This window comes from Lithobates pipiens, unplaced genomic scaffold (assembly GCF_037356315.1).
Source record: "Lithobates pipiens isolate NorthernLeopardFrog02 unplaced genomic scaffold, aLitPip1_a1.2 Scaffold_18, whole genome shotgun sequence".
NCBI lineage: Eukaryota > Metazoa > Chordata > Amphibia > Anura > Ranidae > Lithobates > Lithobates pipiens.
In genome coordinates, this window is record NW_027507758.1 from 563,055,148 (window position 1) to 563,075,658 (window position 20,511).

The window sequence follows — 20,511 nt, forward strand, 5'->3', positions numbered from 1 at the left end:
CACAGGTTTCTGGCATACATGAATGTCCTGAGTGGCAACCCCCCTTGGATTGCCATCTATGCCAGATCTTTGTGCCTGTTGGTGATTCTCTTTGAATAAACATTTCTCCATACTACTTTGCAAGTGGCTGAAGAGTGGCCTGGAACAGTCTCAACAATCTCAGATGCTCTAATCAACTTGTGGATAGTTTTTGTCTTCCACAAGTCGGGGCTTCACTGCATGCACCCCCTGCTCTCTGATAAACTTAAAAGTATCCAAGTAATACCAAAGAGTGTCCAAGTTGTAGGGGATGGAGCTGTCCCATTTTTCCCATCCAAGGGACCTCCAAAGAGGTAGGAGGAAAAAACAGGACATGGAGTTACTGCCAAACTCCACAGTTCTGTCAACCAAAGTGATGCAGTTACAAGTAAAGAACATCCTCAGTAGAGTGACGATGTCAGGCACGCCCTTACCGCCCTTGAGAGGTTCCTTGAACATAACCACCCTCTTCACTCTGTCCATTTTAGAGCTCCAGATGAAGTGAAACCGCCCTGGTGATGGCCTTGCAGGTGTTAACCTGGGGGGCCAGGCCTCGACGAGGTACTGCAACACAAGGAGGATCTCACTGCGGAGTACCAGTGTTTTACCTTCGTTGGCGAGTTCTCGGAGGCTCCAAAGTCCAAACTTTTGTTGCATCTTTGCCAGTCTTTCCTCCCAGGACTTTAGGGATGCACCCTCAGCTCCAAACCAGACTCCAGGGATTTTGATGAAGTACGCTTTGATGCTGAAAGGCAGGAACCACTTTCCAAAGAGCATGACCTCTGACTTCCCGCAGTTGACTTTTGCCCCTGAAGATTGGCCAAAGTCCTCCCAGGTCTGGGCGAGTGTGTCCACGGAGCGCCGGTTGGTGCAGAACACCGTCACATCATCGTTTTAGAGTGAGCAATTGACCTCCCATCTGTCTGGTCCTGGTGCGGTGATCCCTCTGATCTCTGGGTTCCGTCTGATGTCTTGGGCAAAGAGCTCTATACAGCAGATAAAAAGCAGAGGTGAGAGAGGGCAGCCTTGTCTGATCCCAGACAGAATTGGGAAGGGGTCAGTTTTCCAGCCATTTACCAACACCAAACTACAAATGTCATTATACATTACATTCACATACGAACAAAACATTTCCCCAAGAACAAACCTGCACAGAGCTCTGCACACAAACTCGTGGGAGAAACGGTCAAAGGCCTTCTCCTGGTCAAGACTGACCAGGGCCATGTGCACATGGTGGCCATGAATGCACTGGACCATGTCCCGGACAAGCGTAAGGCTGTCCGCAATCCTGCAACCAGGAATGCCACAACTCTGATCCGGGTGGATGATCTGTCCGATGACAAACTTCAGCCTGTTGGCCAGAACCTTGGCGAGGATCTTGTAGTCTACGTTCAGAAGAGAGATCGGACGTCAATTTTTCAGGTCCAATCTTTCCCCTTTGCGCTTATACAAAATCGTGATCATCCCCTCCCTCAGTGGAGGAAGCATTCTGCCCTCCACCACCATCTCCTCGTACAGCTCAAGCAGGTCCGGGCCCAGGACATCCCACAGCGTTACATAAAGTTCAACTGGGAGACCATCGCAGCCCGGGGTCCTGCCCCGCCTAAAGGATTTAGCGGCAGAGTGCAGCTCCTCCAACACCAAGGGGGAGTTGACAGCTGATGAACGTGCAGGATCAATTGGGTTAGAGATACCTGACAGGAACCTGTCAGCTGCCTGTGTGTCTGTTGTTTTTGGGGAGTAGAGGTTGGTGTAGTAGTCTCTGACCACTTGCATCACAGCCTCCTTTCCCTTCTGGAGTGTTCCGGTCTCGTCACGCAGCTCTGACAAGGGTGTGTGTCCTGAGTGGAGTTTCCTGAAAAAGAAAGCGTTACACTTCTCACCTTTCTCAAGATTCTCCACCTTGGCAAGGAAGACAATGTGTCTGGATTCTTCCTCAAAGTGCCCTTTCAGGCTCTTCTTGGTATCCTTCAGGTCCTGCCTAACGTCCCAGCCACAGTGATGACAGTCCAGCAGGGATTGCAACTGACATTGCAGTCTCCTGAGTTCCCTCTTCCTGGCACACACTTGCTGGCGTCCCCTTGCCTGAAAGAAGCTGCGCAGCTTGACTTTCACAAACGCCCACCAGTCATTTACCCTTCCGAAGAATATTTTTTCCTCCGTCCAGGTGGCATAGGCCTCCCAGAGTTCCCCCATCAATTCCTAATTTTCCAGCAGGGTGCTATTCAACTTCCAGGAGCCTGGTCCGCAGGCAAAGCCCTCGTCCAGGTCACCCGAAAGTGAATAGCCCTGTGGTCAGAGAAAAAGCAGGGGATCATAGAGAAAGCACGATGCTTGACTGATCTTGAAGTGAGCAGAAAGTCAATCCTGGAATGTACCAATCCATTGTGTCGGCACCACGAATAGTTCACGTACCTTTCCCTATGGATCCCACGGCATCCTGCAAGAAAGCCTCCAAGATCATTTCCTTGAGCAGCCTAGATGCAGCATCAAGTTTTGCGTACATGCTAAAATCACTGCCGATTACTACTCCCCTGGTGGTGATGAGTTGGGTCTGCAGGGTCTGGAAAAGTTCCAATCGCTCACTCTTATCTGGGGGGGGGGACGTACATGTTGATGAGCCCAATTGGCTATCCCACCCACGAGCCGTCTATGACCAGAAGACAGCCACAGACTAGCTTATGGATGGAGTCAACCGTGAAGCGCTCACCCCTGATGATTTACAATCGCCACCCCTGGACCAGTAGGAGGGACCAAGGGTCCACTGGGAGATCAGATGTGTGTACCTCCCCAGAGGAGGAAGAACGCACTCCTGGAGCATGTAGACATCACTCTGCTGCGTAGAAAGAAATGTCAGTGCCGCTTGCCTTCTAGATGTATCCTTGATACTCCTCACATTAATGGAAAAGATTGAGATCTCTGCCATAATGAAAAAGGGTATGAGGTCTAGTTTGCAAGGGACCGAACTTACCTCCCCGGAGGGGGCTCTTCCATTGCTTCCTCTGCCTGTCCTGTGTTCTGGGTCAGGCCCAGCTCCTCCAGGACAGCCTCCATCATCTTTTGGTTGATGTTGAGGTCAGGCTCAGAGTCGGCCATGATCTCGTCCCCCCCCGCAGACTCGAGGTCCTCCACTACTGGCTCTGGTCCATCACTGTCACGCTGGTCCCCATTGGGGACTCTTAGTGGAGGTGGCGGGTTCTTCTGCTGTTGGGCTTGTTGGCCCACTGGTGAGGGTGGAAGGGAGGGCGGGGAAGTCCTCCAGGGAGGATAGGTCCGGAGTGGGTGGGGGAGGTCTCCTCCGGCACAGAGCGGGTGGGTGAGGGGAGGGAGGGACAGGGGTTGGGGCAGGCTCCCTTGCTTCTTCCGGCTGCTTCTTTCCGATGCTGGTGGATGGCATGCCTTGGATCAGGGCTCCAGCGTAAGTTCAGGTCCTCTGGGGGCAGTATTTGAACACATGCTCAGCCACTCCACAGAGGTTGCAGTCTTTGGACCTTGGGCAGTCCTTGGTCTTGTGGCCTGAAACCCTACAGAACCTGCAAGCAAGCTCTGTACAATCCTTCCCCATATGTCCAGTGTGGTTACACCTGTTACAGGTGTAGGGTATCCTTTAATAGACGTGGTTTCCCGCAGTTACCCACCATAGGCTTTCAGTACCAACTGACCTCTGACCAACAACCCAGACAACTGCAGCCCCCACCCCAGGCAGGAAGGCCTGAAGTTCTGAGAGCTTGGTAAGAGCCCTTTACCATCAGGCTCCACCGTTGCTCCCATCATTCCTACCTAATTACATTCTGGAAGTACTAGCCACTCCCCCCCTCAAAGGGAGGTGCCGGATTTCTCTTGCGAAAGACTGTCCGGAGCTAGAACTACCCCAATCTAGGCATCAGCTCTAAATGCATTATACAGGCAGCAGATGCAGTGGAAGTCACCCCTCCTCCGGGGAGGTAAGTTTGGCCCCTTGCTGACTAGCCCTTATACCCTTTTCCATTAATGTAAGGAGTATCAAGAATACGTCTAGATACAAGCCAAGCGGTGCCGAATTCGAATTTTCTTTCCATTCAGCAGAGCGATGTCTACATGCTTCAGGAGTGAGCTCTTTCTCCCTTGAGGAGGTGCACTCATCTGTCCTCTCAGTGAACCCTTGGTCCCTCCTATTGGTCCAGGGGTGGTGATAGTAAGTCTGCAGGGGTAGCCATTCTTGTCAGGGGTAGGTGCTTCACAGTTGACTCTATCCATGAGCTCCTCTGTGGCCATCTTTTGGTCATAGATGGATCATCACAGGTACACACACAAGGTGTCATTTCTGCAGGAAAAAAAAAGTCTTTTAAAACCACTCGCGGCTATAATGAATTGTCGGCTCCTGTAATACAGAGACCATTCATTGAAAGTCATTGATAAAAAAATTTACGTGGGGTTCCCCCTAAATACCCATACCAGACCCTTCAGGGTCACATCAGAGGGGGGCGGGGTCACCATACGTTATTGGGGAAGCCCGGCTTCCCCATTCGCGTCAGAGGGGGGCGGGGTCAGGTGATGGGTGGCCCCGCCCTCCGCGTATAAGAAACGTCGCCGCCGGGATAAGACACCATAAGCCTTCAAAGACAGATTTGACTGTGATTCATGTGGATTTTCGGACGAATGCAATTTTTGAATGAAAAACAAAATAAATAAAAAACGAATTTCGGGTGTAACTAAATACATTTATTTTTTTGGACGAAAACGAAATTCCGAAACGAAATATTTCACTCTGCACATGTCTAGTGACATTGTGCCAAGGTGGAGAATCTTGAGACAGGTGAGAAGTGTATTTCTTTCTTTTTCAGGAAACTTCACTCAGGACGCAAACCCTTGCCAGAGCTGCATGACAAGGCCAGAGGACTCATTCCTTTCAGCATCAAAACGGATTTCATCAAAATTCTTGGGTTCTGGTTTGGAGCTGAGGCAGCAGCCCATAAGTCCCAGGAGGAGAGACTGGCCAAGATGCGACAGAACTTCAGTTTGGACTTTGGAGCCTCAGAGAGCTCATCATCAGAGGTAAAACACTGGTACTTTGCAGCGAGATGCTCCCTGTGTTGCAGTACCTCGCCCAAGCATGGCCCCCCCCTTGGGTTAACACCTGCAAGGCCATCACCAGTGCAGTGTTTCATTTCATTTGGGGCTCCAAAATAGACAGAGGTCCACCCTAAAATGGACCTTCTGCTCATCGGAATCCTCCCCCCCCCTCCGGCGCCACAATTGGCACCTTTCAGGGGGGAGGGGGGTGCAGTTACCTGGATAATCCAGGTAACTGCACCCACTTCCGGGATAGCTCTCTGCGGAAAGGAGCGTAGATTACGCCCCTTTCCGCAAGTGCCCGCCCCCTTCCGCAAGTGCCCCGCTGCCTGCTGGGAAACACACAGATCCCAGAGGCAGCGGGGACCGTCCTTATTGCGCAGCGCGACTCGCGCATGCGCAGTAGGGAACCGGGAAATGAAGCCGAAAGGCTCCATTTCCTGATTCCCACACCCAAGATGGCGGCGGCAGCACCCGAGTGACGATCTAGAGATCGGCTTCGGGTGCCGACATCGCGGACGGGCTGGACAGGTAAGTGTCACTATTTTAAAAGTCAGCAGCTGCAGTATTTGTAGCTGCTGGCTTTTAAAAAAAAAAAAAAACGCGGAGTCCCGGCGGACTCCCGCTTTAAGGAACTTCTCCAAGGCAGTGAGGGTGTGCCTGACATCGCAACATTGCTGAGGGTGTTCTTTGCTTGTAACTGCAGCCATAGGACTTTGGTTGACAGAACTTTGGACTCTGGTGGTAACGCTATGTCCTGTTTTTTCCTCCTCCCTCTTTGGAGGTCCCTTTGATGGGACAAGTTTTTTTTGATTGAAAATGTATACTTTATTTTGCAAGAAAATATACAAAAACAAATACTTTAAACAGGGTACATTCCACTCTGTAATGCGACGCAGCGCATAAATACACTACATAACAATACAGTTCCAAGCATACAAATAAATGACATTCATCCTGCGGTATGATGCCTGATGTGTTGCGCAGAGTAATGGTACCCTAAAACATCACATCATGCATGACGCCGCATTACCCTGAAAGCATTACAAAAACATGTCAGAAAAATCAGGTCATACTGTCATAGTCAAATGGCATTTCAATGAGCAACAGGTGTGATGGGGGGGGGGGGGGGGGGTGGAGAAGGTGGGGTAGGGAGGGGAAAAAAGAGTTCACAGGCCCGAAGCTTTATTGAACTGCCAAAGGATACATAGTGTGGCGGGAGGGTAGGGGGCAAGGGGAAATCTTCAGACCTCCTCTTCCTCCTTAAAGTCCATCAAGTGATAGTCTCTGAGCAGACTGTGAGTCAGTCTGTGACAGTCCTCGATGGACATCCTCTCCCTCTGGTGGATGAGGTGCTTTCTGGCACACCAGACAGCGTCCTCAAAGCAGCACAGCACCCGCCAGGCACTATCAATGTCCTCCTGTGAATGAGTTCCACAAAAGAGTCCGTTCAACACACCAAAGTGTGTGATAGCAGTCTGTGGAACAAAGTCTTTGAGATCAGGTTCCAGAGCCCTCAACAGGCCCTGTGCAAAGGGACACTCCCAGAAAACATGCAGAGCAGTTTCCTCCTGGATGATGCAAAAGGGGCAGTGGGACACTCCTTGTTATTACTTGGATACTTTTAAGTTTATCAAGGAGCCGGGGAGTTAAGTCTAACTTGTGGAAGCCAAAAACTATCCAGAAGTTGATTAGAGCATCAGACATTGCTGAGACTGTTCCAGGCCTCCCTTTAATCACTTACAAAGTGGTCTGGAGGAATGTTTCTTCAAAGAGACTCACCAACAGGCACAAAGATCTGGCATGGATGGCAATCCAAGGGGGGGTTGTCACTCTGGAAATTCATGCATGCGTGCAACCTGTCCAGATACAGACACTGCCCTTTTTGTATCATCCAGGAGGAAACTGCTTTGCATTTTTTCTGGGAGTGCCCCTTTGCACAGGCGCCCTTGGTACCTGAACTTAAAGACTTTGTGCCACAGACTGCAATCACACACTTTGGTGTGTTGAACAGACTCTTTTGTGGAACTCATTCACAGGAGGACATTGACAGCTCCTGGCAGGTGCTCATAGTTGCCAACATTGTAAAAAAAAAAAAAATGTAGGGACACTTTTTTGGCTGTAGGCGGCGTTGCACTATAATTAGGGGGCGGGGCATGCAGTAGAATGCGTGACATAGGGAAAAATAAAAATGTGGCACTCCAAAGAATGAGCGTGGTCTATATGAAATTGTGGGCGTGACTCGAAGGGGGTGTGGTTAGAATCTGAGATGAATGAGGGATGGAGGAACAAAGGGAGAAAGAAAGAGGAAGAAAGGGATGGAAGGGCAGCAGGCCCAGATCCTACACTACAATAGAAATATGTGTATTTCAGAAAGTTTAACAATCGGCAAATAAAGATACTCCAAACACTTTGTGTTAGCGCTTCAATCATCCCAGCACCATGGCTGTTATAGTGTCAAGATGATTGAAAAGCATTATTATTATTATTATTACTACATTGTAATATAGAATTAAATAGTTCAACTCACTTTAATGCTGAACCAATGGGAGTCCCAAGTGTTTAATTTGTCACATCTCCTGCGACCGGATGCCATCAGGTGTCCCCAGTAGAGTCCCTCCTTACATCTTAGGTGTCCCCAGCGGAGTGCTTCCTTACATCTCAGGTCGGTCAGTATGCAGTGTTGCAGTGTAGGAGTCCCTCTATGACAGGGGGTAGGTCAAGAAATATCCAAACTGGTGCACTCATTCACAGGGCTGCTGTTAGAAATGATTGGGGCCCCGTACAGCCTAACAGCAGCCCTGTGAGTGAGTGCACCAGTTTCTTGACCTACCCCCTGTTAACAATGCTCTATGACAGGGGGTAGGTCAGTGTGTAGTTTAGGGGTCCCTCTATGACAGAGGGTAGGTCCCAGAGGGACCCCTGCACTCCACACTGACCTACTCCTTGTCATGTCCCAGACCCCTACACTCCACACTGACCTATCCCCTGTCATAGAGCTTCTATGACAGGAGGTAGGTCAAGAAACATCCAAACTGATGCACTTACTCACAGGGCTGCTGTTTAAGCTGTACGGGGTCCCAATAATTTCTATCTCATAGGGCCCCACCCCCTGTGGAAGGAAAAAGGGAGGTGAGAGAGAGAGGCAGTAGCGGGGGGGTGAGAGAAAGGGGGAGGAGGTGAGAGAGATGAAAGAGGGGGGTCTGACAGAGAAGGGGAGTCTGACAATACAGGAGGACTATACGTCCCTGCCTTTCGTGTCCCACAATGCAGGAGGACTACAAGTACAACTCCCTGCCTTCCATGCCCCAGCTACTAGGAGGACTACAAGCCCCAGCCTCTCATGTCCCAGCTACTAGGGGGAATACAAGTCCCAGTCTCTCATGTCCCAGCTACGAGGAGAACTACAAGTCCCAGCCTCCCATGTCTCAGCTACGAGGAGAACTGCAAGTCCCAGCTTCTTATGCCTCAGCTACTAGGAGGACTACAAGTCCCAGCCTCTCATGTCCCAGCTACTAGGAAGACTACACGTCCCAGTCTCTCATGTCCCAGCTATGAGGAGAGCTACAAGTTCCAGCCTCCCATACCTCAGCTACGAGGAGAACAAGTCCCAGCCTCTCATGCCTCAGCTACGAGAACTACAAGTTCCAGCCTCTCATGCCTCAGCTACTAGGAGGACTACAAGTCCCAGCCTCTCATGTCCCTGCTACAAGGAGAACTACAAGTCCCAGCCTCCCATGTCTCAGCTATGGGGAGAACTACAAGTCCCAGCCTCTCATTTCCCAGCTACTAGGAGGACAACAAGTCCCAGTCTCTCATGTCCCAGCTACGAGGAGAACTAAAAGTCCCAGCCTCCCATGTCTCAGCTACGAGGAGAACTACAAGTCCCAGCCTCTCATGCCTCAACTACGAGGAGAACTACAAGTCCAAGCCTCTCATGTCTCAGCTATGAGGAGAACTACAAGTCCCAGCCTCCCATGTCTCAGCTACGAGGAGAACTACAAGTCCCAGCCTCTCATGCCTCAGCTACTAGGAGGACTACAAGTCCCAGCCTCTCATGTCCCAGCTACGAGAACTACAAGTCCCAGTCTTTCATGCCTCAGCTTCTAGGAGGACTACAAGTCCCAGCCTCTCATGCTTCAGCTATGAGGAGGACTACAAGTCCCAGCCACTCATGTCCCAGCTATGAGGAGAACTACAAGTCCCAGCCTCCCATGTCTCAGCTACGAGAAGAACTACAAGTCCCAGCCACTCATGTCCAAGCTATGAGAACTACAAGTCCCAGCCTCCCATGTCTCAGCTACAAGAAGAACTACAAATCCCAGCCTCTCATGCCTCAGCTATGAGGAGAAGTACAAGTCCCAGCCTCTCATGTCCCAGCTACAAAGAGAACTGCAAGTCCTAGCCTCTCATGTTTCAGCTACGAGGAGAACTACAAGTCCCAGCCTCCCATGCCTCAGCTACGAGGAGAACTACAAGTCCCAGCCTCTCATGTTCCAGCTACTTGTAGTCCTCTGGTATGTAGGAACATGAAAGGCTGTGGGGGGGCGGCTGACAGAGCAGATGAAAGAGACCGACCTCAGGAGACAAAGACACACAGCAACTCTGGGAGCATGCAGGGCTGGCACGATTACCCACAGATACAGTCCAGCCCTGCATCCACATGTGACCAGCTCCCTCATGTCCTCCATCGGTCCTGCACGTGACCTGCTTGGCCAATCATAAGACACCCTCCACTGCCCATTGCTGAGCCTGAGCTTGGCTCAAACACAGAGAACATTGAGTGAACATTACTAGCAGGCACAGGATGAGCATGCACCCCTCCGGGGGTAGGCGGTGCCGCAGCTCTATTTCCATTGTATCCTTGAACCCGTCAGGTCTTCTGGAAAATGATGGCCGGCGGAGACATTATCTCTGCTGGCCGCGGACCAATAGTAGCGGAGAAAAAAAATCAGGATAAAGGAATTTCCCGGGAAACACTAAAATCGGGAAAAGGGTCTAAATCCCTGCAATGTCTCAGGAAATTCGGGACTATTGGCAACTATGGGTGCTGTGCTGCTTTAAAGATGCTGTATGGTGCGCCAGAAAGTGCCTCATCCACCAGCGGGAGAGGATGTCCATCGAGGACTGTTGCAGACTGGTCCACAGTTTGCTCAGAGACTAAGGCTCCATGCACACTGGAGCTGATAAATTGCAGTTTATTGGAGTTTGGGTGTTTTTTTAAAAAGGCCATGAATTCCACTCTATGTTAGCCTATGTGCCCACATGCACACATGGACTTTTTTCAGCTTTAATGAGCAGTGGAGTTTATGGGCTCCATAACGCCATTCTAATTTTTCAATGCATTGCGGGAGTTTGGGAATGCATTGTGGGATTTTTGGAGTGTCCTCAGTGTATTTTTATTAAAAACGTCCATAAACGCTAACGCTAAAAAACTATCATAAACACGCATAAACGCTAGTACAAAACGCTATTAAAAACGTGTTTTTCAACCAGCGTTTTCTGCCAGCAATCTGGCGTCCAGAAAATGCTTTTTTGAGCTCCAGTGTGCATGGAGCCTGAAACTTGATGGACTTTAAGGAGGAAGAGGAGGTCTGAAGATTTCCCCTCCCCCCTGTGTATCCTTGGCAGTTCAATAAAGCTTTGGGCCTGTGAACTCCCCCCCCCATCCTGTCCCTCCCTATCCTCCATCACACTCTTTGCCTGTTGAAATGTAATTTGTTTTGAAATGTTACATGATTTGCTTAAAGGGATTGTAAAGGGAATAAAAAACAAAACAAAAAAAAAAACAAACATGTTATACTTACCTCCACTGTGCAGCTCGTTTTGCACAGAGTGGCCTGCTCTTCTGGGGTCCCTCAGCGGCTGTCTCGGCTTCCCCACACAAGTACTTCTCAAGAGCTCCCTCCCATGGTGAGAAGTGCTTGCGGGTGCGGTCCTGGGATACAGCTGGCGGCTATAGCCGCTCACTGTATCACTCAGCCCCGCCCCTCGGCGCGCCACATCATTGGATGTGGTTGACAGCAGCGTGAGCCAATGGCTGCGCTGCTTTCAATCTATCCATTCTAACCAATCAACGGCCAGGCTGAGCAGCGAAGAGGATGTCGGAGGCGAGCGCGGGACTTTCAAGGGGTCAGGTAAGTAAAACGGGGGCTGGGGGGGCGGCATTGTCAGATGTTTTTTCACCTTAATGCATAGAATGCATTAAGGTGAAAACTGTTTTACTTTTACAGCCCCTTTAAGTAATATGTAATATGTATGTAGTAACATGGTTTTAGTTAATGCTTTCGGGGTAATGCGGAGTCATACATGGTGTGATGTTGCAGGGTATTTTCATTCTGTGCAACACATCAGGCATCATACTGAAGGATGAATGTAATTTATTTGTATGCTTCCAACTGTATTGCTATGTAGTGTATTTATGCGTTGCGTCGGAGTACAGGATGGAATGTACCCCGTTGTAGTATTTGTTTTTTGTATATTTTAATGCAAAATATATATTTTCAATCAAAAATATTGTTTCTTATCATGCTGTGATAATTTTATATATGTTTGTCTGCTTATGAGAGTCAAAATTAGTTTACTCCTTTTTAGATTTTTTTATATTAATAAAATATTTCACATTTGTTATCAAATTGTTGTTATATTTGTGGAACCATAAAAACCCCCTTTTCCAGTTCTTTCTATTCATTTCTAATTAGGGTGCTTTTAAAGCGGTTGTATAGTCTTTTTTTTTACTTTTACCTACAGGTAAGCCTATAATAAGGTTTACCTATAGGTAAGAAAAATATCTCCTAAACCTGTATGGTTTAGGAGATATTCGCCTCGCCTGCAGTCAGCGGCGCATGTGCACAGGGGATTCCCGGCTAAAAGCCCAGCAGACGCCGGACCCTGGCAGAAAGAAATGTCCTGTGCGCATGCGTGGGAGTGACAACCTCATGGCTTTGGCCACTCACAGTGTCGGAGCCGCGATACCCAGCTGACATGTTCCCTCAGCGTGGATTGGGTGAGATGTCGGGGCCTCGTTCTAAGGTAAGTATTTCATAATGAGCTAGTATGCGGTGCATACTACCTCATTATAACTTTTCCCTTGCAGGCCTGAAAAAAAAATGTCAGTGGGTTTACTCCCACTTTAATCTCCTGAATCAATGTGACTATTTCAATACATCTATTGAATGTAGTTATTATTGCAGTTAAAGGGGAGGGCCACCCTGAAAAAGAAAAAAAATTTAAAAATTACAAAAAATGTAAAAAAAAAAAAAAAGAAAAAATTTTTTTTTTTTTACTTACCAGAAATGCCTGTTGCTAGGCACTTTCTCCTAATCTTCCTCTTCCTCCTCCGCGGAGATCTTCTGTCTTCTGTCTTCGTCGCGGCGTCTTCTGGGTAATGAGTCGCGCTGTGTTCTGGGAACTGTGTGTTCCTGAACACAGCGCGTCCCATTCAGAAAGCGCTGCGGGACTCGCGCATGTGCAGTAGGAAACGGGCAGTGAAGCCATAAGGCTCCGCTGCCTGTTTCCCTTACAAGGGATGGCGGCGCCGGGACCCGAGAGCCGAGGGACGGGTCGGCCTCGGGCGGCCGACATCGCGGGCGCCCTGGACAGGTGAGTGTGTTTATTAAGTCAGCAGCTGCAGTGTTTGCAGCTGCTGACTTTTTTTTTTTTTTTTTTTTTTTTTTTTTATAACCGGCCCTCCACTTTAACTATACTAGATCCCCGCCATCTACTGGATGTAATTGTTATTGCAATTAACTATAGTAGATTATTGCCATCTATTGGATGTAATTGTCATTGCAGTTACCCATAGTAGATCATCACCATCTATTTTATGGAATCGCCATTGACGTTGGATTATCTTTTGTAGGTGACAATCTCCGATTCTCTTTCATTGTTCCCCAGATTTCAAGTCCATACCAGTACTGAGCTGAGCGCTTATTGCTGCTGCCTCTGGGAATTCAGCATCTGGTCTGACCTAGCCGTTGGTAAGTATGGGTCCTTGTGCTTTATACCCCCTTGCCCATTTGTCACAATACCATCATTGTGCAGATACCTATTTGGTTTCTCATTTTTTACAGCTGTAATACATACGCATTTACCCCTAACAAAGCAAGCATGGTCTTGCGAAACGCGTAGGATCAATTTATATGCCTGTGTATATGGCTATGTACATTTTATACTGCTACAGGTGTAATTACACTGTTTTACACTGTATAGATCAGCCGATTGGCTTGCCCATTTTCGTGTTGTTCATATGTGCATGACAACTTTTAATAAACTTTGATACTGCATTTACTTGTGTCATGTGACTTTTTGTGTTTTGTGAGATATCAAACAACAACAATTTATTACAATTTATAATATACAGATACGTTGTTTAACCACTTCCTATCCTGCCCATTGTCATATGACATCCGCAGAGACGATCTCCCATCCCGTTATATGATGCCCCCCATTTCCCCGTGGAATTGATGGGTGCGTGCACACGCCCAGCAGTGTCACCAAGGAGCCAATGCGCACGCCAGGTGGCCGCAATGTCCACCAGGCACCCGCGATCACTTGTGACAGAGCAGGAATGTGGATCTGTGTGTGTAAACACAGATCCACATCCTGTCAGGGGAGAGGAGACAGATTGTGTCTTCCTAGTATATAGGAACACCAATTGGTCTCCTCCCGCAGTCAGTCTCACACCCCCACAGTTCGAAGACACAGTCAGGGAACACATTTAAACCCTTGATCGCCCCTAGTGTTAACCCCTTCCCTGCCAGTGACATTTATACTGTTATCAGTGGCTATTTATAGCACTGATTGCTGTATAAATGTCAATGGTTTAAAAAAAGTGTCAAAAGTGTCCGATCTGTCCACCGCAATGTCAAAGTCATCGCCATTACTAGTAAAAAAATAAAATAATAAAAATGCCAGAAATCAATAACCTATTTTGTAGGCATTATAACTTTTGTGCAAACCAATCAATATATGCATATTGCAATTTTTATTACAATTTTTTTTTAGAAGAATACATATCGGCCTAAACTAAACTAAATTTTTATTTAAATTTGGGATTTTTTTATAGCAAAAAGTTAAAAATATTGTTTGTTTTTTCAAAATTTTGGTCTTTTTTTTTATAGCACAAAAAATTAAAATTGCAGAGGTGATCAAATACCAACAAAAGAGCTCTATTTGTGTGAAAAAAAATGTTCAAAATGTATTTTGGGTACAATGTTGCATGACCACGCAATTGTCTTTCAAAATGTTAGCCCTTGTACACACGGTTGGAGATTCCAATGGAATGTTTCCTATCGGACCGTTTTGTCGGATATTCCGACTGTGTGTGGTCTGCATCGGACTGTTTCCGTCGGAATATCCGACGGACCAAGTTTTCCAACTTGCCGGTAAAATTTTCCGACAAAATGCTCCTATCGGATATACTCCGATCATGTGTAGCCTACTCCGACGGACAAAGTGCCACGCATGCTCAGATCAAATTCCTAGACCAAAGCTATTGGCTACTAGCCTGAACGTAGTCCCATCGTAGCGAAATAACGTCATCACGTTATGTACAATCGGATTTTCCGACAACTTAGTCCGACCGTGTGTATGCAACATCACTTCCAGACCTCTTCCGGAATTAATCCGTCAGAATTACTCTGACGGATTTGGTTGTCGGAATCTCCGACTGTGTGTACAAGGGCTTACAGTGCTGAAAGCTGAAAATTGGCCTGGGCAGGAAGGGGGTGAAAGTGCCCAGAATTTAAATGGTTAAAGAAAAATTTAGACACTTACATAATACGTAGGGCATATAACATCCAAATTAATGAGCTATGGCAGTAATGGAACTCACATACAGTAATGCGCAATAATGATGAAACTCACCTATCATATATATATACATATATATATATATATATGATAAACAGATTAATCAGAATACTGTTTGTTCAGAAAGGGGGAGCAGAGAGGGGAGAAAGAAGAAATGAAGAGGGGGGAGGAAGGGGGGGTGTGGAAGGGGAAGGAAGGGAGAACTGTAAAAGATTGTAACAGATATATATGATGATAAAAATGATATTCACAGCCTTGAAGCTTCCAAATTTTTTCATCACATAGATCTGTAAGATGATGTTACAATCTTTTTTGGGGCATTGTCCGGATATTGATTTAACCACTTCAACCCCAGAAGATTTGGCTGCTGAATGACCGGACCATTTTTTGACACAATTGCGCGGTCGTGTGACGTTGCACCCAAACAAAATTGACATCCCTTTTTACCCACAAATAGAACTTTCTTTTGGTGGTATTTGATCGCCTCTGCGATTTGTATTTTTTTGCACTATGAACAAAAAAAAGCAAAATTTTGAAAAAAACACAATATTTTGTACTTTTTACTATAATAAATATCCCCTTTTTTTTAAAAAAAAAAGCACATTTTTTCTCAGTTTAGACCAGTATGTATTCTTCTACATATATTTGGTAAAAATAAATTGCAATAAGCGTATATTGAATGGTTTGCGCAAAAGTTATAGCGTCTACAAAAATGGGGATAGATTCATAGCATTTTTATTATTATTTTTTATTAGTAATGGAGGCAATCTGTGATTTTTATTGGGACTGCGACATTATGGCGGACACATTGGACACATTTTTGGAACCATTGGCATTTACACAGCAATCAGTGCTATAAAAATGCACTGATTACTGTAAAAACATCATTGGCAGGGAAGGGGTTAACTGTGTTCAATGTGTGTGTTTCTAACTGTAGGGCGAGGGGACGGACTTAGAGGGGATGAGAGATTGTGATTCCTAGGTATTAGGCACGCATGATCTGTCAGTCCACACAGAACAGGGATTTGTGTTTTTGTTTTTATGGCACTCTTCAATACACACCCAGGGGCTGACCGTCCCTTGCAAGATGCATTTATGGTGAGCGGAGAGGTAGCAGCAAAGGTTCACATTGACCATGGAAGAAAACCCACTCAGCTTTACATCCATTGGAACCAATTCCCACTCTTATGGGTCCAGCGCCATCACACGTATCATCCAGTGCCGCTTGGCATATAAAGTAAAGATGGACGCTGCAACCAATTATAAATCTTCTCGGACTCAAGAAGTTTAAAGCCTTCGTTCACCAACAAGCTGCCTATGCAGATAAGGGGAGCGAGAAGGTAAAAACAAATATTGCAGCTTTGAGCAAAGCTTAATAATGTCCTTGCTATGTATGTAGGCAATTTATCTGCCGCCTATAATCCTATCCTGTCTTGTTGCTAGGGTGTTGCTAAGACACTCCCAGCTGATTCAAACACCATTCCTGTGCTCTCTCACCCCTGGCACTATAGCTCTGAGTTCAACAATGCTGAAGGAGCTAGTGGGCCACATATGTACAGGGATTTGAGAGGTCGCTCCCTAGATGGTGAGCAGGAACAGTTGGGAGCGTCTTAGCAACAAGGCAGGGTGGAATGATGCCATCTCATCAGTTTTTCAGTCAGGCTTCAGGAGGTATGTACACGACTTATACCAGGGGTCTCCAAACTGTGGACCTTTGAGTGCCTTAATCCAGCCCTTGGGACACTAGTCCCCCGCTGGCACCAGTGTCAGGGCTGCTATTCAACCCACCAATACCAGTGACAGGGCCATTAGCCACCCCACCGACACCAGTGACAGGGCTCCTAGTCACCCCACCGACACCAGTATTCAACCCACCGACACCAGTGACAGGGCCACTAGTCACCTCTCCAATACCAGTGACAGGGCCACTATTCAACCCACCGACACCAGTGACAGGGCCACTAGTCACCCCACCGACACCAGTGACAGGGCCTGCTAGTCCTCCCACCGACACCAGTGACAGGGCTTGCTAGTCACCCCACCGACACCAGTGACCGGGCCGCTAGTCACCCCACCGACACCAGTGACAGGCCCGCTAGTCCTCCCACTAGAGGCGATTCAGTTCGCATTGTGCGCTATACAAGTATTTCATTCATTCATTCATTCATTCCCACTGACACCAGTGACAGGGGGGGATTTGTGTGTTTACACACACACGTCCCTGTTCTGCCTCTCGTGCCCATGATGGCTCGTGACCTGTGGTCATCGCGACCGGCGGCCACAAGCATTGGCACCCTCGCAGTGCAGTGGGTGTGTGTGTGCGCCTCCGGTGGCGTGATCCCACAAGCTGACATATAGCTACGGTGATTCGCGGGATCGTGCCGACCTACTGCTATATAATGATGGCGGCTGGTCGGCAAGTGGTTAAGGTAACCAAGACCCACATTTTCTCTACCCATTCTCCCTTCCTTCCCCTTTCCATTTTCTCCCCTCCCTTTCTCTCTCCCCTCCCTTTCTCTCTCCCCCCGCCTTCCCCCTTTTCCCCCTCCCCCACTTTCCCCTCCCCTCTTCCTTTCCTTTTCTCTTCATTTCCGAGTATCTTTCTGCTCCATTTATTTTCATTTTTTAATTTTTTTTTAGGTATTTCGGCAAGTTTTCAGGTGGGATTGACCCTCATTTCTGTATTCTTATACCTAATTTAGAAGTGACTTCTTTGGTGCCCACCCTGCAATCTCCGTTAATGGACTTGATGCTCCCCTCTCTGGTTCTGAAAGAATATTATTGATGTCTGATACTCTTGTATCTTAGAGGCGTTTCTGGATGAATAGCATTGATAGTCAAACTGACTTAAATCAAAGTGTGAGTTTATTTGTCACACGGTTGGCATCATAAATACAATGTAAAAAGTATAATAGTTCAGTTCAGTGTGGGTAAAAATATATGAAATGGAATAGTCATGAAGCTGTAATAAGCTTATGAAAGCATGCGTGCTTCATGGCTGCTGGCTTCTGTCCATGTTCGTGTGACCTCCAAGAAGAAGCAGGAAATTACGTTCTTAGACTTCTGGCAGAATTCAGCTGTCCCAACTCATCAGTCTCTGTGTGAATATGTCAGTATCATCTCTCCAGTGGGGGTGTGTGAGTGTGAGTGTCCATCTTCAATCTGGAAATGTTGGCTTATATGTTACATGTGAACGTCATTTTTTTTTTATTGAAAAAGCCTATGGCGTGCAAAACACACCCAAAAACTTCTACCCGGTGCCAAAAAAAGTGCACACACATAAAGAGTGACACACAAAAACATGCAACGGGTGTCTGCTGTCCTCCACAAGGAATGACCTTACCCTGATCCCCCGGGGCATTAGGCTCAAGACGGGGACTGAGGTACCAATACATGGCCCATCCAGCCAAAGCCGGACGATCACCTTTCTCCGGAAGGTCTGCCGAAACAGACCCACCCAGGTTCTAGGGTAGGGGCTCCCCCGAAGGGAGACCCCCCAAAGAGAGGGGGCGAACCAAGCCAGAAGGCCTATGTCCACCCTCCCACAAGACTTTCAGGGTTAGCCCGAGGACCGACATCCTACTCATTAAACGTGCAGTGACATAAAACATGACACACAACAATCAAAAAATATTAATAAGTTAAGTTGTGGGGGGGGGGGGGTTGTGCATGTGTGTGTGTGTATCTTCAATCTGGAAACATTAGCTTATATGTTACATGTGAACGTCATAACCTCACAAACTTAGTACCTTGTATGGCACACATTCATTTCTGCTAACTTGATTGACAAGCCCACATGCAACACTCCATTCTTGAAGTAATGTGCTGATCATGTAATGTCATATAACCAAATATTTACATAATATGAACACATATTAGCAACTTTACATTAAGTAACTATATACTAATATGCAGGGCTGCTGATAGAAATCATGGGGCCCCGTACAGCCTACCTGACGGGGCCCCCTTTAGCCCCATCCCTGGCCCCGCCCGTATACCGAGAGGCTAGGGTATACAGACAGCACCCCCCCCCCCCCCACACCAATTTAACACAACTAGAGGATGATCAAATGAAATGGAATCAGTATACAGAGGTTAACTTTTTCTGAGAGATATTAAAGGAACACTCTAACCACAACGAGCACTTCAGTGATTTGAAGTGATCAAAAGTGGTAGGAGTCAGTATGTGGGATGGCATATGAATATACTAAGGTGGTATAATGATTGGCTTCTAACACGGAGGGCTACACATAGATCAAAATTTTTCCGATTACTGCTAAACTGAATTTTGATGTGTGTGTACCCAGCTTTACCCAATTTCTTGCTTTAGCTGGCTTCTTCCAGCGCTGAATGGTTCCCTACAGCGCTTGTGTATGTTTTACTGACTATGGTGTCCTTTTATGAAGCAGTGAAATCTATTCACTACTTCATTCTCCGGCATTCACAGAGGAGATCTTTCTCCTCTGTATGCCAGTTTATAAAGCGGAGTAGATCGCTTCACCCTTGGAGGAGTGAAGCGATCTACAAACGCTTCTAACACTGGAGAACGGCCCCTAATACTGCAATCTTGTGAGACTTTATGAGATTACAGTACTAGAAATTCACCGATACACACAGATGTCAATTTATTAAGCAGTGATAAATGATCACAGCTCAATACACTGACACACGGTGTGATTAGTGTTACTAAAATAAAGAGTCCCTCTACATAATATATACATGTATACACACACAGACATTATATATACATGTATATACACAAACATATATTATATATATATATATATATATATATATATATATATATATATATACATAAATATGAAAGGGGGACATGGTTACAGTGTTGGGGGGTCTGAACGAGGCATAAGGAAGTTAATTATCTTCCTCTTTCCTCCCCCCCCCCAGATTTCCTCTTCACTCCCCGATTCTCCACCTCTGAGCTTGTGAATCGGGGAGTGTGAATTCTGACAGATCGCCAGTGAAGCGCTGAGATCGCAGCTTCATAAACTGGCCATTTCTGTGTCATTCAATGAGGATTCTCCATGTGTGGAGATAATCGGCGAGAGAACAAGTTCAAACACTTCTCCCCGATTATCTCTGGTTCATAAACTGTTTATGGGCTGTGATCAGCGGCGATCCTCTGGATCACCGCTGATCACTGCTTCATAAACGGACACCTAAGCCCAGTTGCTCACACTTCAGCCCCCCTGCGATGTGATGAGGTTTGGTGGAGGAAGAGGGCTCTGCAGCTGGCTGGAGCATGGAAACAGGTAAGTAAAAGAGTCTATCCCCCCCCTCCACACACACTGCAAGATTGGACTTTATTTCATTTCCTTTAGATGGGCTGTATTATATATATGTATACACTTTCTTTGCTGTTAATACTCAACTTTATGAATATGTTAGGAATATACTGGGACTTTTCAGGTGCTATATAAATATATTCAACATACACATATATTAAAATAATGATTTTGTGAAATGCATCTGTGTGTAATAACCTGAAAAGTCCCATTATTTTCCTACCATATTCATAAATTTAGCTTTTAGTACAGGGCAAGTTTACAGCACAGATTTGTACAGAGGCAGAACAATGGTGATCACAGGAGAAGAATGCTATCTGTC